Raw genomic sequence first — 22,317 nt, forward strand, 5'->3', positions numbered from 1 at the left:
CTAGCGAGGGAGGCTTGGACAAAGGCTTTCCTGCCTTGGGAGGTCCTAGCACTTCCCCAGACAGGATTTTGTGTATTAGGTAGGACAGGGCTGAAAGGAATGAGACATGCCTGGGGCACACAAGGTGTCCACGGGCATATGCCGGTCCAAACCAGTTCCTGGGGCACCCCAGCCTCAGAGCTGGCGCAGGACCGGACAAAGGAAAGGGGGTGTAACCAACCCCCTTCCTGGTCCCACCCCGAGGAGGGACCTAGTCGTAGTGCAGCCCCCTTTAGCTGAATAAAGGTAGGAGCTGAACCCATTCCAAATTAGATTATCCTGATCAACTTCACAAGAAGAAACTCTGGACCTCGACGTTCTGCTCCACAGAAGACAGAAGGAATCTCCCTTGTGGGCAAGGAGTGTCCACCCTGCATCTGCAGGCACCATCAGCAAACCGCGACTTCCCTTTGTCGTCTTCCTGCAAGGGATCCAGACTTCAGAGCCCGACGAGACCTGGATTCCCAGACCTCTCCGACCTCAACCCACATCTGCAGCCGAGCTGAGACCCGTGGGTGCGACGAGACACGTGGGACCGGCCATCTTGAAAGAAGCAGCACTTCACTCCAGCACGACTTCCGAGGCCTCCTCGTTCAAGTGCTTTGGGGACCGAGAAGCACCGACCCCGAGCAGCTCCTGCACCGAAGATCAGCCCTCCAGCATCCACGAGATCTGCATGGGGCCCTTCTGACTGGTTGCTGCTCGACACGTTGTCTGGTCACTTGCCAGCTGGCTAGTTACCTCGTAGACGGCGAACACTGACAACTTTGCTGCTGATCTGGTTGCTCCAGACTGGCCCTTGCTCCCTTCCAAAAGAGGAGCACCCCGGACCCTCCTGGTCCACTCCCGACGCCATTTCCACTCACCGCGTGGGTTGTCTTTGCCAAGGCCTGTTGAACCCGAATCCGGAGATGACACCGCCGACAGCAAGAGCCTGCGTGGGACAGCTCGTGCCTCCACCCTGGTCGTCGAAGACACCACCTGGTCCACGTGGCTGCAGAGACAAGCGTCCACCTTCACCTAATCGCGACAACGACATCTGGTTCCACTCCTGGTTCCACTCCAGTCACTGGCTAGTGACTTTGAACATTGTCCCCTCTGCTTTCAGGTTCCTCTCTTCACCAATCCCCCCTAGGATTGCACCGGACATCTTCCTCCAGGTCGCCTGCAGCATCTTTCTTCAAGGCTCCATAGACTTCGACGCGGAAACCCGACACGACTTCGCACCTATGCACCCGCAGCCTGTGGGTGAGGTAACACGAGCATTTCAGTGCTCAAGGGTAGCTTGACTATCCTAGTGTCCAGTTCCATTGTCGTTTCAGTCCTAGCTAGTCAGGAACATCCGTACTCACCTTTTCTTTAAACTGTACTGTCCATAGACGTTTGTACGCCTCTCGCATGTGAGTTCACACTCTGCCCACGCGCCCCGTGGGCCTCCTATTACTTACCTCAAGTTAGTATAGCGTGGTCCCAGCGATCCTACAACCTCTGGACAGCTCTATTCCTGTAATTGACTTTCACATTCCATTTATTTAGTATATGGTTTGTCGTGCCCCTAGGGCACCATTGTAAATCGTGCAACTTAAACGTATTTTTCCTAAGAATTTGTCATGTGCTTAGCCCTCTGACCTCATAAAGAGTTCAGAGGTGTATGTTAGTTAATAAATAACTGTTTATTTTCATAACTACCTGTGTGGTGTCCTTTTCATTTGGTATTCAAAGGTTATATGTTGTAAAACAGCTGGCTTCACATGCCATAAAGAGTTTAGCCTAAAGACTGCTTTTGTCCACGCTACTAGGATAGCTGGTCTATAAGGTTGACTTACAACCAATCACCATAAGGGTTGTTTGGACTGATACATGGTGGACACTAGAATTTGGGAACATCATATATCAGGCCAACTTCTCACAACAAGCAAGAACAAGATATCAATCTGGAGGAGGCACCCAACTCCTGGAGCGAGGAGTGGTCAGGACACCATTGGAGGATGCAGAAGAGCAGCCGCAACTCAGAAGAGTTGCAGCGTATAAGTTCAATTACAGTGGGAAGGGTGGGAAGTGTGTTGAGGTTGGCAGGGGAGGAAACTGGGTCATGTTGTGGGGAAGCACAGTATTGTTTCAATTTTGCATCATCACAACAGAGGAACCTGCCGACAGACCCTTTGGCCATTAAGTAGAACCCTGATGGAGCCGTGATGCCGGTTATGAACCACATAACCAAAAAAAGTCCACTCCCTCCATTCCCTAGCATAGGGAAAGAGAAGGATGGGTGATTGTAATAATACAGACAGGGTGAGGGGTAACCTTGTTCCATACCCCGAACTCTGAGAGAAAGAGTTGGGATAAAGACTGCATGTTTAGGAATAGACTCCCGATTAATGTCTTAGCCAATAAGGGTGCATGCTGTGTTTTCCCAGGAATAATATTCCACTTAATCCCCCTAATAAAACCCATCACACATGAGAGACCACAAAAAAGCTTTTGGTGAAGGTTCAGGAAAGAAGTATTTCTGAACTCCTACTTACCGCTACTATTTCTTTTGTTTGAGCCTCCAGATGGTGCCATCATGAGGGAAGAGAAGAAAAGAAAACCCATTGAGATTATTATAAAATTGACCCATATTGGACCAAGAGTGTCATGTTGCGTTATTCTTTGCGATAAAACTACAATAACAATCATCATTAAGAAATATAAACAGCCTCCATGCCTATATATCCTCCCAGCCTTCCCACAAAGCCCTTGCAAGCTTAGGTTAGCGTCTTTCACTGGCTTCTTTTCTAAATATGAAGCCAGTGAAGCTTTCTGAGATGGGGTGAGATGTGGTTCCTTCTAGGGAGGTCGAGAATGAGTTGCAGGCAAGTTCTTTATTGTCTGGAGGCCCTTCTGGAAGTGTGCAGTGAATCCTATGTAGAGTGTGTTTCGTAGTCCATTCTGCTGATGATGTGGGCATGCGTGACGGTCCTTCTGGTATTTACTGAGAGCCACTTGAAGTTCTTGAGGAGCATGCAAAGGGTGTGGAAGCAGGCGGATGATACTGCGCCAACTTGTTTCTTCATGGATAGCTTGATACCCAGGATAATGCTGAGGTTGCGGCATGGTCTGTTGGGGCGGAGGGGTGTCGAGTTCCACAGTCTACCATGTGTCGTTCCATAGTGAGGTGCTGTTTCCAAATATGAGGACTTCCATCACGTCTGTGTTCAGCCTGAGACAGTTGTACTTTATCTAGTCTGCAACATTCACCATGCATCTGTGGATTAGCTGGGTGTCGTTGGTGTAAGAGATGATGTTGAGTCTGTGCAATCTGATGGTGTCAGCTGGGGGGGTCATGTGGGTGTTGAAGAGGGTAGAGTTTGGCAGAGTTGTATCCTTCAGTCATAACAATACAACACTGAATAAAGAAGGAAGCGAAGGACCCCAACACCCTCTAACCTAGTCATCTCTCCATTTTTCCTAAACAATGTAATATTCTCTCTACAAGACAATGTATGTCTTAACATATATGACTGAGGGAACGTCATGGAAAAACCCACTCTCCATTCATTGAGATCTGGAACAAATGTATGAAAACAATTTAAACAGACTGTATTTTGATATGCGACAACCTAAAATATAGCTCAAGGTGCCTCTCTTGTCATACTGACATTGTTATATGTATGCAATAACAAAATGCCAATCAAAATGAATTTGAAGAGGGTATAGCTGAGGGACAATCCTTGGGAGACACCACACATGATCTTCTTGGGCTTTGAGGTATACGGTGGAGACAAATCCTTTGGGTTCTGCCGGTGAGGAACAAGGCAATCCATTTGATCCTGATGTGGTGGAGTCTGCTGATCAGGATAAGATGGAGACTGTGTCAAATGTAGCAGACTAGTCCAGGAGGATGATGGCTGCTGGTACTCTCTGGTCCCGGAGGGCTCTGATGTCATTGGTGGGTGTGATCAGCGCTGTCTCTGTGCTGTGGTTAGTTTGAAATCTGAATTGGGGTGGGTCCAGAAGATTGTGGTCTTCTAGGTTTTGGGTGAGTTTGTGGTTGATTGCTTTGCTGAGGACTTTTGCTGGATAGGCGAGCAGAGAGATGGGACAATAGTTTTTTAGTTCAGCTGGGTAAGGGATAGGTTTTTTCAGGAGGTACCTTATTTCCTTTCCAGTCCTCAGGGAAGGAAGCAAAGGTGATGGAGGTATTTAGGACTATCCTGAGATCGTTGCTGATAGTCTTGCTTACAAGGTTGAAGATGTGGTGGGGGCAGGGGTCCATGGGTGCTACACAATGGATTAATGGAAATAGTGTGTCAAGTCATGAAGGGGTCCAAATGGGTGAGCAGTTGTAAGGGGCTTGTGTTCATGGGAGTGAGCTGGTTGATGGTGTCTGTGGCAGAAGGTTGGTGATTGAAGTTTTCCTAGATGGCCAAGATCTTGTCATGGAAGAAATCAGCTAGGTTGATGCATAGTTCCTGAAAGGGAGTGATGCCCTTCTCAATGGCTGTGGTATTTGTGAACTCCATCATGGTGGTGTAGAGTTCATTGCTGTGGTTTGCACTCACAGCAATATGGTCTTCAAGGGCATTCTTCTTGGTTTCTTCCAGGAGGTGGTGGTAGTCATTGTGAGAGGTCCTGAAGGCGGTGTTGTCTTCCATTTTTTGCTGATACAACACTTTTTTTTCTAGTTGTCAGCAGTTGCAATTGGTGGAGTGCACTTCCTCTGGCGACCTCCTTGCTCTTTTTCCTGTTTTTCTGACATTGACTGTCTTAATGGGGATAATGAAGTTGGCACTATCTGTGATCCACTGGGAGATGTTTTTTGCAGCTTGATCCAGGTCGTGTGTAGAGTCGGGGTGGTGGGAGCAGAGATCGTTGTTTCACTGGTCCTTTGATACCTTTTTCCAGTTTCTTCACATAGATATTGGGGGAACGGTGCAGGCATGGTGGGTCCTGAGATAGTCAAGTGTACTTAGTAGTGGTCGGACCAGGTGAGTTGAGTGGAGTGGTTGTACCTGACTCTTTTGCAGGAGGTGAAAATGGCATAGAGTGTGTGTCCTGCGATGTTGGTAGCGTCAGCAAAAAGCTGTTTAAGGCCAATGTTGGTCATGCTTTCCAGGAGATCGGTGTTGGTGGCATCACTGGGGTTGTCGAGGTGGAAGTTGAGGTTCCCTAGGAAGATGTTGTCATCATCAGAGTCGATTGGAAGCGGGGGATGAGTTTTGGGATGGCTTTGCAGAACCTGAGGAATGGTCCTGGTGGTGTATATGTGAGGGTGCCTCTGATGGAGCTTTTTACGCTTACGTTGAGTAGGAAGTTAATGTCTTCCATTACTGGTGTTGGGTTGTCAGGGGATTTCGTGCAGCAATTGAGTTCCTGTAGATGATCATGATCCTCTCTCCGTGTTTGTTGGTCTGGTCCTTGAGTGTTATCTAATAGCCTTTTCAGGATGGCAATGGTGATTGATGTCTGGGGCAGAGGAGGGGTTTTGTCAGGTTTCCATGAGAAAGATGACATCTGCGGTGAGTCAAAAGATCATGTCCCAGATCTCCATGGCGTGTTTGCTGAGTGACCATGCGTTGATGAGTCTGCACTGGAGTTGTGTAGTGGTGGTTTCAGTCAACATGGTGGGTGTAGCTGCATTATTGGTGTCTTCGGTGCTGAAGGTGAGGAGGCAGTGTCAGCAGGAAACCGTCCTTGGCAGTATGTGGGGATGTGTGGCATCAGTCATTGTTGGTGCATCTAGGTTCCAGGGTTCAGAGGACCACAGCAATGTAGATTTGTGGGGAGGGAGAGATAGGGGTCCTGGCACTGGTCCAGGCACGGACAACCGCATACAAGCTTGCCTTTGGCACGCCTTCAGCACATTGGCGGCACAGCCACAGTGGCCTCCATAAGTAGTTCAGGTAGGTAGGAGGGGCTGAAAGGGTGGCGGGAGGGAGGGGCAGAGAAACCCAGAGCAAAAGACGCCAAGAGTAGGTGAACCACAAGATTACCCCAGATTGAATATGCCAAAAGATAAATAATTGCCAGCAATTGACCATAATAACAAAAACACCAAAAACTAAAAAGTTTATATTTTAGGAATTAAACGTTTTTATTGTCAGAAGACATAGTAAGTAGACACAGCTTTCCTGCCTACATCGTCACGCCGGCAGAGCCATCATGTTGTAAATTACACAGCGTGTATAGCCAACAACCTGGAGGCAGGCCGCCTATTGAGCAGGACTGTTCTTGAATCATCTCACAAGTTCCAAATTTTAACATTATGTGCAACGTCACCTGAAAACAATACTGATAAAAAACATAATCCCTCCCACCCCACCCAACCCACCCTCCACCCTCTCCTCACCAGCCACTGCCTTGGTACCAGAAGACAGTTTGTAGACAGAATCACATGAGATCCCAAACAGGCTAGTCTGACAAAGCCTGGGCCATTGACTCCTGGTCCAATGGATTTAGTTGAAGGATTTGCTGATACTTGGGGCAAGTAACGTCTCTCATGTCTCTCATCAGCAAGTCCAAAAAGGGGGCCCAATCCCCAATAAGTTTAAATTTTAAAGTTAACCAACAATTGCAAACCATGCAGATGTGTATCCACCAGAGTAATATTACCTCACCTACAGCCTTCCCGACTGCCCCTATCTCTAGGCACCTCTCAGGCACATCACAACTGTTAAGCCACAATTCTTACAATTTAACTTTACCTCTTTCCTAGGCTGGACCTATATGTTAATCAGCTCTCCCAGAGTGCTGTGAGGACTTTCACACAGCCCTGGGTTACCACTGTTAGACAACTTCTCCTGTGTGCTTCACCCCACTGGTAGTTGACAGGACTGAAGAAAAAGGAACATCCATTGGTATCACCTCTCCCAAAGCTGTAGCCTTAAAACTGTCCTCATGGGTCTGCAAACCCTCATTTCTCCTGGTGAGACCCTGACATACCCAGGCAAACTCTGTTGGACTATGTTAAATAGGCAAGAGGAGTTGATCTCAGGTGAACAAAGCGAACAAAGAAGATCGGTTGGCAGATGCCATAATTGATTAGCAGTTGTGCTGATTCCACGGGGTGGAGATCCCTCCAGAGGCTGCCATCACAAGGATAAGATACAACATTTGATCCTTAGTCCCAGCATGTGTCATGTGGCAAACAAGGACAAGCGTGTAGATCATTCCTTCCCTAGTCTTCAAGTAAGGTAGAGAAAGATGAAGGTAGCTACATTTTTTTTCTTGAATAGTTGGGTGAGACACAACAGTAAACCCCTGACCCTTAGTGTGATTTTCCAGGATTACTATTATTTAGCTTGAATAATTGGGTGTGACACAACAGTACACCCTTGATCCTGGATGTGTTATATAGGATCACCACCTAGATTACGGGCCCGATGTAGGTAAATCTATATTTACCACTTCATAAATACCGAATCATACCGATTCGGTATTTATGAAGTGGTAAATTAGAGGGGGGGAGGTGTAGGTATTTCAGATTCGGTAAATACCGAATCTGTAAGATTCGGTATTTACCGATTCTGTAAATACCGAATCGGTATCCCCCATTGATTCCTATGGGCCTTGAAGCCCATAGGAATCAATGTGCATTACCGAATCGGTATTTACCGATTCGGTAATTACCGATTTCTGCAAGGGTGCAGGGGGTGTCACTTTGACACCCTCTAGCACCCCCAATACTGGCTTGTGTGCCATGTGGCACACAGACATGCCCTAAGGGCATGTCTGTCTGTCACATGGCATACGTGTGCATGCACACATGTGCATGCAGACCTGGATTCGGTATTTTAACACCCAATTGGATTGGGTGTTAAAATACCGAATCTGAAGGGCCTGTGGGACTGAAAGTAGTCCCACCTACATCCCGAATTTTAAAACTCGGTAAACTTACCGATTCGGTATTTTTCAAATTCGGTAATTTTACCGAATTGGTAAAATACCGAATCGGACAAAAAAAGGTCCCCTACATCTCAAAAGGCCAAATACCGGTCGGAAACGGCCGAATTTGGCTGTCTCCGACCGGTATTTGCCACCTACATCTAACCCCATATGTTTTAGTCAAATTGGTTTTTCTTAGAGACTTGCAGGGTTTCTCAACACTGGGATGATCCAAAAGAAGTGAAAAGGTTGATTTTTGCACTTGGATTGCAGGGTGTCAGGCACCCAGTATGCACTACCCCTGGGTGTGATATAGGGTGCAATTAAGAACATTAGAAAAAAGTCGGACTTTGGTGAAATAAGGCATAGCTTGTGTCTGGCCACAGAGGGTAGATAGTTGTCGGGCTATTCATTTATTTGTGCAAAACATTGCTATCTTTGTTCAATGAGTCGATAATAACAGACTATCAGGGAGCATCCCATCTTCTTGGGCTGTAGCCTCTAGGAGAGGTTAAGGTTTTTTGGACAAAGTAATAATTTTTTCTCTCAACCCATTTCTCTCTTAGTTTCTTTTAGATTTTTTCATTTTATGCATATATTGATGTTGTGATGCGGTTATACTTTGAAATATGCTGCATGTTTGAATGTAATGCCATGTTAGTAAGTCTATGCTTTATGAAATAATAGCAATTTTTTTTTCTAGATCCAAATTTAAAGTTTAAATCAACTCATACTGCTCTGAAATAAATATTGCATTCTGTTACGGATTGTTGCTATTTTATTGCACTCGTCTTTTGTTTATTGTTAAAATTCCTTTTTCATGATGCATTGATTCATATAGAGTTCATAACCAATAGATTTACATAGGTTTATGGTACCAGGCCATGGACACTGTTCCCCAACATGTGAGTAGAATATGTAATTATTTAAAGAATCCAAATATGCTAAATCCTTAAAGCTAGTTTCCCGATCCATTATGGAGACTGCACTAAGTCACATGAAAGCAAAGTTCCTCATCCAGTCTAAGAAACTAGAGAAACACTGTAGCGAGTGGCATGTACATTCCAAAGCAAACACACTTCTCTGGCTTGAGAGGAGAATGTTCGACATCAGCACTATGTAACATACAAAGACTCATATACAGACCAGGAATGCAGGCCATAAGAAGGTTTAGTCGGAGGTTCAAGTAGAACTGTGGGCTATCTTCGAGGTGGCCCCAGCCTACAAGAGTAATCCTGAGCCCGTAATTAAGGCATCTGCACCTCCCCCACCGTTCACTCGGACGGATCTGCTCTCGCAGACGCTGGCCATCTCAGTTGCAGGCGCGCTGGGTAACACCAATACACCGGTTGAGCTGGCTGCTGGACCTCTCTGAGGGCAGCAAGCCACCAGTTGGTAAAGAGTTTTGCAGGTCCCACCAGCCCGGACTCAGTCAGCTCTGGCTCTGTTCAGTACCAAACACCCTCAGGGCTTGACCAGTCACCCATCTGTTGTGACTCATCAGGTCCAGGATGAACAGGGAGCATGTACTCATGAATGCTCCACCAGATGCCATAAGGCTGGAGGAAGATTTGTGGCCTTCCAGGAAGGCAATTCAACCAGTGGAGGAGAAGAAAGGAACACCAGTCACATAAAGTGTGACTCTGAAGGAGGAGCTGCGGGCTAGACTCTATCCTGGCAGGCCTATAACATGGAGGAAGCACAGAGTGTGAGGTTGAGGCCAAGACATTGCCCAAGAACGGCATGTAGCATTGAAAGAAGGAGGTGAGAGTTATAGGAAATGCAAGAGTTCAGGAGGGAAAGAGAGAGCTCTAGCCTGGGAAGCCCGGCGAAGGGGGAAACATCTCCTTCTCCTCTGGAGGAAACAGGAGCTAGGCATCGGGTCCAACACAGAGATGAGCCCAGGGATGAGTTGGGAGCAAGGCCCCTAACCTAATCACACACATCACCTTGTCATCAGCGAAGGAGAGGGGCTGACCACGAAATAAGTAGCCAGGAAAGCCTGACAAGGGCACAAATAGACAGAAGGAGCGGCATGGCAACTTGACACGTGCTCAAGGGGAGCGAGAACCCCACTGCTTCCCCAAACACGCTGGTCAGACAGACCAACCCTAGAGTGATAGTATCTCGCGAAGAGGGCAAGGCTTTTGCATGACCTTTTTGTCATCTACTAGTCTGCTGGACTGAAAGGAAGGGCCATTAATATGATCATCCTTGGCCAGGGGAGGGACTCTTCAAACCCGAAGACATGGCCATTGCGGAGGACTGCATTCGGCGTGTAGGGTGAAATCCGAAATGGAACTACCCTACACATAGGAGTTCCTGAGATGATGGGAGTCTAACGTCTGGGAGGAACCAATTGAGCTGCCAGAAGCCAGAATTTTTCTGATACTACAGAAAGGTGATGCAGGAAACGTATATGTGCTTTGGGCACAGATGGCCAAAAAAGGGCTGAAGTATGAACTTCCCCACTGATGGACGGGGGACTAAAAGGGATCTTATGCTTTGAAAAGAACACCACGGGTATAATCCTAGCTTTAGAGGACATCAAAAGTGTGCTCAGCAGCCTCATTGGGGAGCAGACGAACACAATGTTCTCATGAAACCACTTCCCCACAGTCACGATTATCAACACTGAGCATGGTGGGCAGCAATTAACTTATTCAGACACCTGATCTGGACAGCCCTAGGAGAGATATTCCCTGACCCCCTTTCTGAAATAGGAGAACTGATGGCAGACAGCATGAAGCCTGGGGAGACCATGACTGAATACCTAGAAAGGAAAAGAGATCGATGGGTGCAGGAGACGGGACAGCCCTGAACCGACATGGGTCCCCAGGTTGCATTCTTTTACAGCATCCTCAAGAGTGGACTACCCACTGAGATCCAGACTTGATTAGATAGTATAGTAAGGCTAGACACCAAGCATTAGTGGTAAATACAGACCTGTATACGAAACTATTACTTTGATTCCCATACAATGCACTTTGCATTGAAAATGTCACTGTTGTTGCATAAAACACATTTTAAATATATCTACAACTAGCCTAAGCATAAAACATTTACAGATTTATCTGCAGTCTGAGGCAAATGGTGAATACTAAATAGATGATGCTCAAATGTCTCTGAAGAGTACTAAAATCAATTAATAAATCATGTAATATAAAAAATATATAAGGGAGTAACATGTATAACTTGCCTACTGCCTCATGATTTGTAAAAATCAACAGAACCCCTCAATGGCACTATAGACCCATACCACACGGTTACCCATTATCGTATTCCTTCACATTCCTTGTCGGTTTTCCCAAGCTGATCTTACATGAAGTACTGTTTTCCAGTAGTCTAAAACACAGCACATCAGATAGCTTTGTGTACCATATCAAAGTCTCTTTTGAATGAGATTGTTCATAAAAATGGAAGGCATGCTGCTCCCAGTACTTACTCTTGGTTGCCTGCATTCTATGCGTCCTGTGTTCATTGGAAGTGGTGAACAAGGACATGAAGTAGTGGTTGGGATTGTGTTTGCCTGTGGAGCAAGTATCAGAGGCAGACCCATGGCCATAATCTCACTGACCATACACTGAAAGACATTAAAAACTGGATCTCTCTTCGGCCTTCGATTGTGTGAACCGTGGGAAACTTTGGTGCGCCATGGAAAAAATGGGCGTCGACAAAAATCTAGTAAACCTGTTAGAAGATATACATTCAGACACCAAAGCGAATGTTAGATATACCCAGGATCTAAAAGTTACCAAAGATTTTGGAGTGTTTCGGGGCGTTCGGCAAGGGTGTATTCTGGCCCCGTTCCTCTTCAATCTATATATTAATGATCTGGAAGAGACCCTCTTAAGCACCAACACAGACTATCCTTACATTGGCCGAAAAGGTCTGCCTGTTTTATTACACGCGGACGACGCAGTCCTTTTATCTAGAACGGCCAACGGACTTCAAATATTATTAGACTCCTTTTACACATTTATGAAAACCAGAGATTTAAGTATTAACAACACCAAATCCTACATAATGAAGATCGGTGAAGGATTTAAGAAACCAAATCGCCTAAATGTAGAAGGAGTGGAAATACCTGTAACGCATACATTTTCCTATCTCGGGGTCCTCTTTGACAGTCAACTTAAATGGGGACCCGTGATACAGAAAAAAAAGGGAGATGTTACAAGGGTAAATGCGGCTATATTGGATTTCTCTAAAAAACTGGGAAACTGTCCAGTCACCGCGCTACTCCAATTATACAAGGCCAAAAGTGTAACCACAGCTTGTTACGGCAGTGAAATATGGGGATATGTTCCCTTGGACGTACTTCAGATAGTTGAAAACAATTTTTTAAAACAGATTTTAAGGGTTCCAAGGGGTACAGCAAATTTTTCTGTGCATGAAGAACTGGGGGTTCCGTATGTTAGTGATAAAATTGCTTTGAATCCCATGTTATGCTGGATGAATAGCTGGTTAAATGACAGTATTCCGCTGACCAAGCTTATTCTAAAGGAAGCTCTTACATGGGATAACAGGATGGAAATTCCCTGGCTCAAATATTTATTGAAATGTTTTTCTGATTTAGGCCGTCCTGAACTCTTTTTATGTCCGGAATCCATTATTAAATTGGATCTTATTTTAATTAAAAATGCTTTTATATTGGGAGGAGCCAAGATGGCGACCGGAGCGGACGTGTGAGCTCCCGGCTCCGCCAGTCCTTGTGCCCCTGCGATTGATCCTGCCTGATATCCTGCCTACCTTTTCGGCTGTCTGAACGAGGGCGACGGGCTGACCTCGCCCGTGTTTGTCCGGACTCTCGGCGCGTCCGGGAGGCGGAGATACCCCGGTGCCGGCCCCGACGCCATTGCCTCGGCGCTCCCCACCGCCCGCTGCCTGCTCTCGGTGGGGTGAAACAGCGCTGCCCGCCCGAGGAGCGCCCGCATCCTGTAAGGGGCTGCTCTCCCTGGGACGGAGGAAACAGTGACCCGGGCGCCGTGGATTGTTGCATATCGCGCCTACAACGAGATCGCTGGGAAGATTGCGTGGTGCTCTGGCTCCATTGAGACGGCTTGGAACCACTACGGGACTCGCCCGCACGCTGCAGCCCGCCCGTTCACCTACATCGCCTGGCTCTGGTGCGGTAGGCGCCTTGCTGACGCCATTGAGGGGTGACTCACGGTGGTGGCGGTCGGCGCAACTACTGATTACTTTGCGCCCCCCCCCCCCTGTTTCTGTGTCCGGCTGTTGGGAGCCATGGTGGTTCCAGATGACCCGCGGGACGATGGAGACCGTCCGCCATTGCCCTTTGTCTGTGCAACCACGGCCGCACCGGGGGTTGATTTGCCCGTACTTTCCGACAGTGAGTGCGGGGGGGGCGCGCTGCCTGATCCGACCTACAAAGATGTCCTGCTCGCCCTTCGAGAACTGCGGGAGACATTGCGACAAGACTCCCGGGAGCTCTGCAACAAGCTCGATGACGTAGCCCGGGACATGGCGCAGATTCGGAGAGACTGTTCCCAGCATGGCCAGTTCGCCTGGAGGGCTCACGTTGAGGCTGCTGCTCTGCCGAAAGTCTCAAGTGAGACTATGTTTCGCTTTGCCGTGCCTGGTGTTTCTACATGGTTCTACATCGACTTTGCTGGGGATACATTGTTTCTGAGCCCGGCTACTGTTTCCCTAACATCACTGCTTACGCCGGAGGTGGGACTGCTGGCTACTCTACTCCCGCTCCCCACGCAAACTTTTCTACTGGAACTCTCGCCTTCTCTCCTGCAGGACTTGATCTCTCCGATTAATTTTGGGGCTTTCTTTACAGTGACCGACTTATTGTTGCTTAAGATGTATTGTCCATTTCGTGATGGTGACCCTCATCCCTCCTCTTTGCTTCCATCCTGTTCCTCTGTTGATGAGGGGGTCGACATGTCTGGAGAGCAGTGTATTGTTGGACGCCTGAAGTCAGGTCAAGGTTAGAATGCATGACTGCTGCGCTGCACTTTTGCCTGATGGGGGTCGGACTCATAATGCTGTGTGGGGAGAATGTGTGGAATGTATGCGGAGTGCACGTTGACCTTTTCCGGCTGGTTGGGGTTTTTGATATCGTTGGACACCAGCCCTTGGCGCCTCCTTCCTGTTTTTGCAGTCTCGTTCGTGGTGCAGTCGGAGCCACAATCGAATATCCTGATACCTACTGAGCCGTTGGCCTTGATTAACTTTTTGGGTGTCTGACTGCCAACTGTGACTAATGGGACGGGGGATAGTCTGTGTAAGATGGCGTCCATTTTCATTCTCTTTGTTCTTCGCTTTACCCGGGATGGCCATCTTGGTTTCTTCTCTGGCTGAGGCGGGGTTTGGGCGGGTGCCGTGGATTTCGTGTCGCTTGCGACTTCTACAGTAATAGGAGGTCCGGATATCGCCCTGTATTGGCCTGCTTGGTATGATTGAGTGCTGCCGTGATCTCCAGTGGGGGCTGGAAGGGATTAGGAACCGCTCCTGTAAATGTGGTGCGTACAAATTGTGGACTGCTTTTTTCATCTCTCCTGCTGTTGCAACTCCATACAGTGTTGGCGCCTTTCAATTAGGTGGTTCTCAGTGCGGGGCGCAGTGAGTGACTGGGGTGCCGGGAGTTCTGCTGCTCAGAGGGCTCCTCCCTCCACCTTTTCCTCGGGGAGTGGCGGATTGGCTTGTCCTTTTCTCCCTCTCTGTGCTCAAGAGTGACAATTTTATTTCCCTTTTTTTTTCCTTTTTCTTTTTGTCTCCCTTTTTCCTTTTTCTGTGCTTCTTGCGGTATTTCCTTCTTTTTCCGACTTTTCTTCTTCCTAAATTTCGGGTTTATGGGGCGACAGACACGCTGCTAGGGGGGGGGTAGGCCATAGCCTCTGCATGTGTGTAGGGTGGGGGGTTACATTTCATTTTTTGTTCATTTCTATGGGACCTGTTTTGTTCTTTTTATGGTTTTCACTTTCTTGTCCATGTTCCGGAATGTTGGGCGTGGGTGGCAGTGGTGTTGAGACTGGGTCATAGATGCCGCTCTGTAGCGTACCTCTGGTGTAACCATCCTACCTGGTGGGGACCACACTATCAAACTTCGACTTGCTTGATATAGTAGCTACCATCACGTCCCACCTGCATGGACTTTGCCCTACAATTTCATTTATTGTGCGGAACACTACGGCCTGATTTTAATAGTCGCATACGAAAAACTTAAAATTTAAACCTGTACTTATTTTGTGACAAGGTGCTGCGATATCCTTCAGTCATCTTCCTTCATATGTTTATGATTTTGCTACAGTACTATGTCGCCACATCGTAAGCTGTTGTGCTCAATGATTCTTCGTGGCCGGCCGGATGGTTGTAGGCCCGTATGTGTAACTCTCTTTTATGCACAATAAAGGTTTTCAAAAAAAAAAAAAAAAAAAAAAAAAAATGCTTTTATTGATTTAAGAGAACAGGAAAGGGAATCATGTGAATTAAAAAAAGAAAGTGTACGCAATCACATACTAATTAAAAGCACTTTACTTACGGAACCCTACCTGACATGGCAAATGTCAAGCTATGACCGTTTTTTGTTAACTAGGTTCAGGTTCAACTTGTTTCATCTTATGTTGGCGGTACCTAGGGGTTCCCATAGAGGTCAAGTGTTGCCAGCTTGCGGCTGCGACGAAAAGTCCTGGCACACTTTCTGTTCTTCTGCCCTTTTTATGCTGTACCAAGGAAGTTATGCTTGAAACCCTGTTTGAAAGAATTGAACTTTCGTCAATATCGTCCAGCACAACATTTTTTACAGCTGCTAAATTGTGAATGCACTTTATTTGTTTGTGGTTTTTTGAAAATGGCGATCAAATTCAGAAACAGTATGGAAGGATAATTATCTCTGATTGTAATATCTAAATCTATTGTCAAAAGAATACTATTTTTAAAGGGCCTCCAATATCTTGATATAGTGCAGTATTTTTAACTCTGTGATCTTTTTTTATCTGTAATCGATTATGATTTTTTTTAAGATTGTGTGTATGTCATGTTATTATCTGTAGTGCAAATACTTTTATGGTTGTCAATTCGAACAACCGAATAAAGTTATTTTGACTTTGACATTAAAAACTGTTAACACCCCTTTCCCCCATATTGCATCCTTGCCTTCGGCTGATGCCACTATGTGCAGGGTGGGCACAAAATAGCTTTTAAATTCATCACCAGATGTCAGTGCCACTTAATGCCCTTCAGCCATATTTGCCTGTTTATCAGTGGCTTAATTCATAAAACTGAACTGATGCTGATGATGTCTTTACTTACTCTACACTGGGGATTGCAGGAGTGCCACACAATATTTGCTTCAATGAAGAGTAAAGGCTGCCTGAGTGTATATTTTGTAACTAGCAGTACTCACTTCAAAATGATTGGCTGTTCTCTGGGTGTTGAGCTGCCACTTATAATAGACACTTCATCAGTGATTGCTTCTTCACTAGAGATAGAGCTGTTTAAATAAGAAGTTCCCTTATCAGCCTCTGCTTACTGGAAAATGTAATGGAAAATATACATGTAACCTTTTCAAGTCACTAATGTTTCCTTATTTACTGAAGGACGTGCACGTGCTACACAAGCCCCAGTCTTGTTGGCTGCTGTTGTTCAAGCGAAGTAAAGGAAACTCAATCCATCATTCTTGTCTCGCTGCGCTTAAAGAATCGTCCTCATAACAAGCTATTAATTCCTATATGTATATTCATACATGTAAAAGAGCCCTTCATTCATTGTCAACAGTGCCTGGGATCTTTCACTGGCAGGCAGTAGTAAATTGACTCTCTGTACTGCAGGGGAAGTTGTGTTGATAATACCACATCAACCCCTTAAAATTCAGAGGTGCCCTCATTGAATTTGAAACTACAAGATGTGGTCACCCACTATAACTGCTAAGCAATAGGGGAACAGATTTATCAAGGTTTTGTGTCGCCCTTGCACCACACAATCGGGCATAAGGACGAATCAAAACCTAAGTGAGATTTATCAAGCCACACGAGGCCACCTTGCATGGCCCTGCATGGCATGATACATGTAGAGTAACTCAAGGCAGTATAAATCGCTGTCTTGGTTTACTGTGCCCCAAGGAGGTGTTTAAAGGATTCAGCACGCGTGTTCCCATGTATCCACACATGTATTTTGCTGCATTCCCAGATTTACCATTAGTAGCAGACCTGAAACTGCATCAAAATGCCACCTCATTCCAACAAAGAGAAATATCTTTAGTTCTCCTCGTTTTCTCCTCCTTCTATGTCTGCTGCATATGGGCTGGGATGCCCGCCCCCCTTACACCACCAATTCCAATGGGAGGAGACAGACACAGTTTGAATTTTTGGAAGGCAGGGGGGCCTCACGACCCCCCCGGCCATATTTATTAAAATATGAAACAAAATTTAAAACTTTAAATTAAAAACGTTTCATGTATCATGTACAAATTCAACTTCCATTACATTTGATGAAGACAGGTATTCAGGCTAACCTTAACAAATCTCTAATACAAAGATTTCCTAACCGAGTCTAACATCATGACATAAGCATTGCATACGAATTTGTACATCCTAACGTTAGGGGCCAACGGCAAGGTCTTAACCGGTGTCAGGTCCCTATCACCAAATTCCTGCCCTCACGTGTGAGTGGCGCATGCGCAGAGGACTTTACCCTCGTAGCCAACTGTAACTTCCCTTGTCGTGGGGGCCCCCTTTCACTCGACGCCATCTTAAGGTCGTCCGAGTTCCCGTGCGAGGTATCCGTAAGAAGGACAGCGAGGACTCCCCCCCTTTCCCCGCACTCTCTTTCGCCGGAGCGGATATCCGGCCCCCGGGAAATTCTGGGGAGGGGCATATAGCTGTCTCCCCCTGGGAGGGGCCTATGGCCGTCTCCCCCTGGGCGACCCACCCGTAATGGGTGCCGCCTCCCCGTGGGTGGGTGCAATGGCCGTCTCCCCCTAGGCGACCCATTCGTAGTGGGTGCCGCCTCCCCCCGGGCGCTCTCACCCCTAGGGACCTTGAAATCACTGCTCACCGATCAGGACCTTACCGCCCGACCGAAGACTAAATAAATACGACAGTTAGTTACCTACTAGGGAGAAAAACCTATGCTTACTCTTAAAGTACAGCTCGATACATTCAATGACTTTAACATTGCTACAAAGGAAAAAAGGTCCTATAGCACAGAACGTTCTTTATTGCATACATTCCTTGACATTTCTACAAGGGAAAAAAGGCCTATAAGCAAGTATTCAGTTACATGCATACTCTTGGCATCGACTTACGATGAAGGCAACAATTCCCACAAGACATGTTTTATTACAATCAAATTGCAACCTAGAACTTTGTTTACTCCCAAATTTTTTGCAACAGGGGCTGGTGGGTGGGTCAAAAAACTGCAGCTTGTTCCCTTGAGGGCTCACGAGCGACGAGTGGTGCAGCCTTCAGAGCGCAGGAACAAGAGGATGCTTCCCTGGATTCCCGCGCCTTTTATCCAGCAGTGGGAAGGCAGGGCCGTGACCCCATCCCGTCCATAGGTCCACGGACTTCCGGGCAGGTGTTTAGGACAACCCTTTTAGACGGCTGGGGCGTGCTCAGACCACGCCGCTATGGGCATACCGGCCGTGACACGCCCCCGCCCGCAACGGTTTCCCGGGGGATCGGGGCACCCAGCCATACGTTCGGGGTGACCGAGTGGTCTACCCTTTCCACATGGGCCGGGATGCCCGCCACCCCTTCCACCACCAATCCCAATGGGAGGAGGCAGACACAGTTTGAACTTTTGGAAGGCAGGGGGGCCTCAGGACCCCCCGGCCATATTTATTTATTTATTTTTATTTTTTTTTTATTTTTGTTTTTTATTTTTTTATTTTTTACTTTTTTTTTTTTTGTCCTCATTTGCCTTACCCACTGCTTAGGAAATGCCAACCACCTTGCGTGTCCCCGACCAAGAGAGGGAACCAAGAAGATGAAACCCATCTCTGGAACTGGACTCCGAGATATTTTACTGGTGGCAGAGAAGTCCCGAGGAGAAGGGAAATGTAACTTCTTAAGCTGACTCCATCTAGGTATGTCTCAACCTGCAGGACCAAAACACCGTATCGGGGCCAGACCCGGTCCAAGGAGTAGTGTTGGCATAATCATAGGACCCGGGGAAAAAAAAAAAAAAAAAAAAAAAAAAAAAAAAACCCCGGAACACTATCTCCACTGTGTCAACAGATCCCAAAAAGCCAGATTACGATTATTACAAGCTCTAGCCATGTCCACCTTTGATGTTTCGTATAGTGACGTGAGCCAATCCGAATATATTGGAGCAGATTTTTCCACCCACCTTATGCAGATCTGTCTCCTAGCCAACAGAATAGCATAAAACAGAAAAGATCTTGCTTCGCCAGAAATACTGTCCTCGATTCCAAAGATGATTAGTGGCAATGAAATTACTAATGATGTGTTCATAATGCAATTTAAGGTAGACAGCACTTCCTCCCAGAACTGACCGATGTTGGGACATTCCAAGAACATGTGAATATCTGAAGCTCCTGGTAAATTACATTTGTTACACTTCTTGTCTGGGAGAAATTTGGAAAGTCTCTGCGGTGTCATATAAGCCCGGTGTGCTGTAAACAAATGGTTACGCCTCAGCCATGATGGTTTCACCACTTTATAGAGGAGCGAAAAAGATCTTAACCATATCTCCTCACATTGTAAGCCCATTGTCTCGCTCCACAATTCATCTGGAAGGGTGAAATCCCCATCGGTTTCCTCCAGAAGCTGCCAATACCAGAAGACCACCTCCTTACCACCCCTAGGTCTTTCTAGTAGCAGCTGCTCCAGGGAGCTTGATTTCCCGAATAATGCATCTTTGCGCCGCTGGGCTCTCCCCCAGCTTTCCAGCTGAATGAATTTAAATCTAGAGAAAGCTGGACCTATACGCTCATGCAATACATCCCAGGGGAGTATCGACCCATCCACCAATAACTCTCCCCATCTAGTAATTCCTGCTTCCTCTAGTGAGGAAGATAAGCTGTCCCTGAGACACTCCGGTAAACCCGGGGAGTCCCATATGGGAGCGAAGTTGGAATAGTAGGACAGCCCCAATCTACTTCTAATGGCTAGCCAACCCCTAGCCCAAGACTGTATAATTTTCAGTCTTATTTTCTTGAAGTATTTCTGACTCCCAAATTTAAATAAAAATCCGTCAGCTGGCAAATTTGCTCCGGTTAACATGGCTTTATACATTGCCACCTCCAGAAGACTCGATGGTGTTTTTAGTAACATCCTGGAGTAGGACAACTGAAAGGCCCAAGCGTAGTATACTAGATCCGGTAGGGCTAGGCCCCCCTTCTCCCTTCTCCTCCTCAACTTCTTCCATGCAATTCTAGTCGCCTTATAATTCCAAATAAAGGAGTTAAGCTCTCGCTGACATCTGTCCAACATCTTCACATCAAACCCCGATGGAATGGCACCAAATATAAATATAAACTTAGGAAGGATAGACATTTTTATTAAGTTGACCCTCCCCATTATGGAAAGTGGCAAGTGTGTCCAAGATTTCAATAGGCCCTTACATTCCCTGGAAACTCGATCTAGGTTAGTTTGGGCAATGGTCCCAATGTCTTGGGTGATTCGGATCCCGAGATAACGCATAGAAGTGGTGATATTGATGCCTAACCGTGGGTCCGGGATATTCCAGACCATAACCTCGGTCTTACTTGAGTTGATATTGTAGCCCGAGATCTTACCGAACTCTTCCGCCCTCTGAATCACGGCAGGAAAGGACAACACCGGGTCCGAGGTAAAGATTAAGATATCATCGGCATATAATGCCGTCCGCCTCCCCCAATCCTTAAACTTGAACGATGGTATATTTTCGTCTGCTCGCAAAGCCTGGGCAAACGGCTCAATGTACAAATTAAAAAGGAGGGGAGAAAGCGGACAACCTTGCCTCGTACCTCTAGTGATCTTAAAGGGGTCTGTCAATATTTCGTTAATCAGCAGCCTAGCCGAAGGGGATCGATAGAGTAAGGCAATAGTTCTGCGAAAGCCCTCCCCAAAGTTAAACCTTTTTAACACTTCATTAGGTAGGGCCAATTGACCCTATCGAAGGCCTTAGCTGCGTCGAGGGTTAAGGTGGCCAGTGGAAGGGAAAAAGCAGAGGCTATATCTATAGCCCCTACCAAATCATGTGTAAGATCTGAAAGATGTCGCCCTTTAATAAAGCCTTTCTGATCGTGATGAATAATGGTGCCCATTACCTTACCCATTCTTGCTGATAGTATTGCGGCAAAGATCTTATAATCGCTATTCAGTAAAGATATTGGTCTATAGGACCCACATTCTGATACGTCCTTCCCAGGTTTGGGTATAAGAACAATAGTGGCCTCGCCCCAAGATTTTGGTGGTGGCTTTCCTTCCCTGAGGATAACATTAAAAAGGGTTGTCATTACTTGGACGATGTTCTCCCCCAATACTTTATAGATCTCCCCAGGGAGACCGTCTGGACCAGAAGCTTTCCCTTTTTTTACCTGTCTTATAGCCTCCTTTACCTCTACCTCTGTTATTGCAGTCTCTAAACTATTGCTCTGTGTTGTTGATAAGGTTGGGAGCACTATTCCATTCAGCCACGTGTTTCGTGCCATCTGATCATCAGGCAGATCTTCCCTATAGATAGTCTCAAAAAATTCATAAAAGGCTTTACCTATCTCGTGACTAGCTGTCCTAGGTACCGCCTCCCCTTCCACCTTGATTTCTCTAATATATTTCTGAGCTTGGTCCGATTTAGTTTTCCACGCCAGTACTCTACCCGCGGCCTCACCAAACTCAAAATGAGAGATCTTACTTGCCTTCCATCTTTTGTTAACCCTCTCTTGTAGTGTATTTTCTAGTTGGTGCTTTAGCTCGGCCAATTTTAACTGCTCCTCAGGAGATCCTAGAGCCTGACCAAAATTGGATTCGATGCCCTTCATTTCTTGTTCCAAACTATTTACTATATCTTTGTATTTTTTACTCCGATATGAGGAACTATTAGTGATGCAGCCTCTCAAAAAGGCCTTAAAGGCCTCCCAAACCACCTCTGGAGAGGAGGACTCCATATTAATTTCAAAGAAAGCATTTGTCTCTGTGGCCAGGAATTTCACTTCATCTTCTTCAAGTAGGAGTGTCCGGTCAAAAGACCAAGAAGGATGTTGCCTCCTACTGTCTGATCTAATTGAAAAAACAAGGGCTGAATGGTCTGACAGGTGAGATGGAAGATAATCAATCGCTATTAAAGCGTCTTTCAGATTATAAGTGAACAGAGCATAATCAATTCTGGATGAGTGCTTAAAACGACTATTCCGATATGAGATCCCCAATTTACTGCCTGCTCTTTCCCGCCAAGGGTCCGCCAGGCCTAGCTGGACCATAATAGCTAATAGAGTTC

Source organism: Lissotriton vulgaris, chromosome 5 (assembly GCF_964263255.1).
Source record: "Lissotriton vulgaris chromosome 5, aLisVul1.2, whole genome shotgun sequence".
Taxonomy (NCBI): Eukaryota; Metazoa; Chordata; class Amphibia; order Caudata; family Salamandridae; genus Lissotriton; species Lissotriton vulgaris.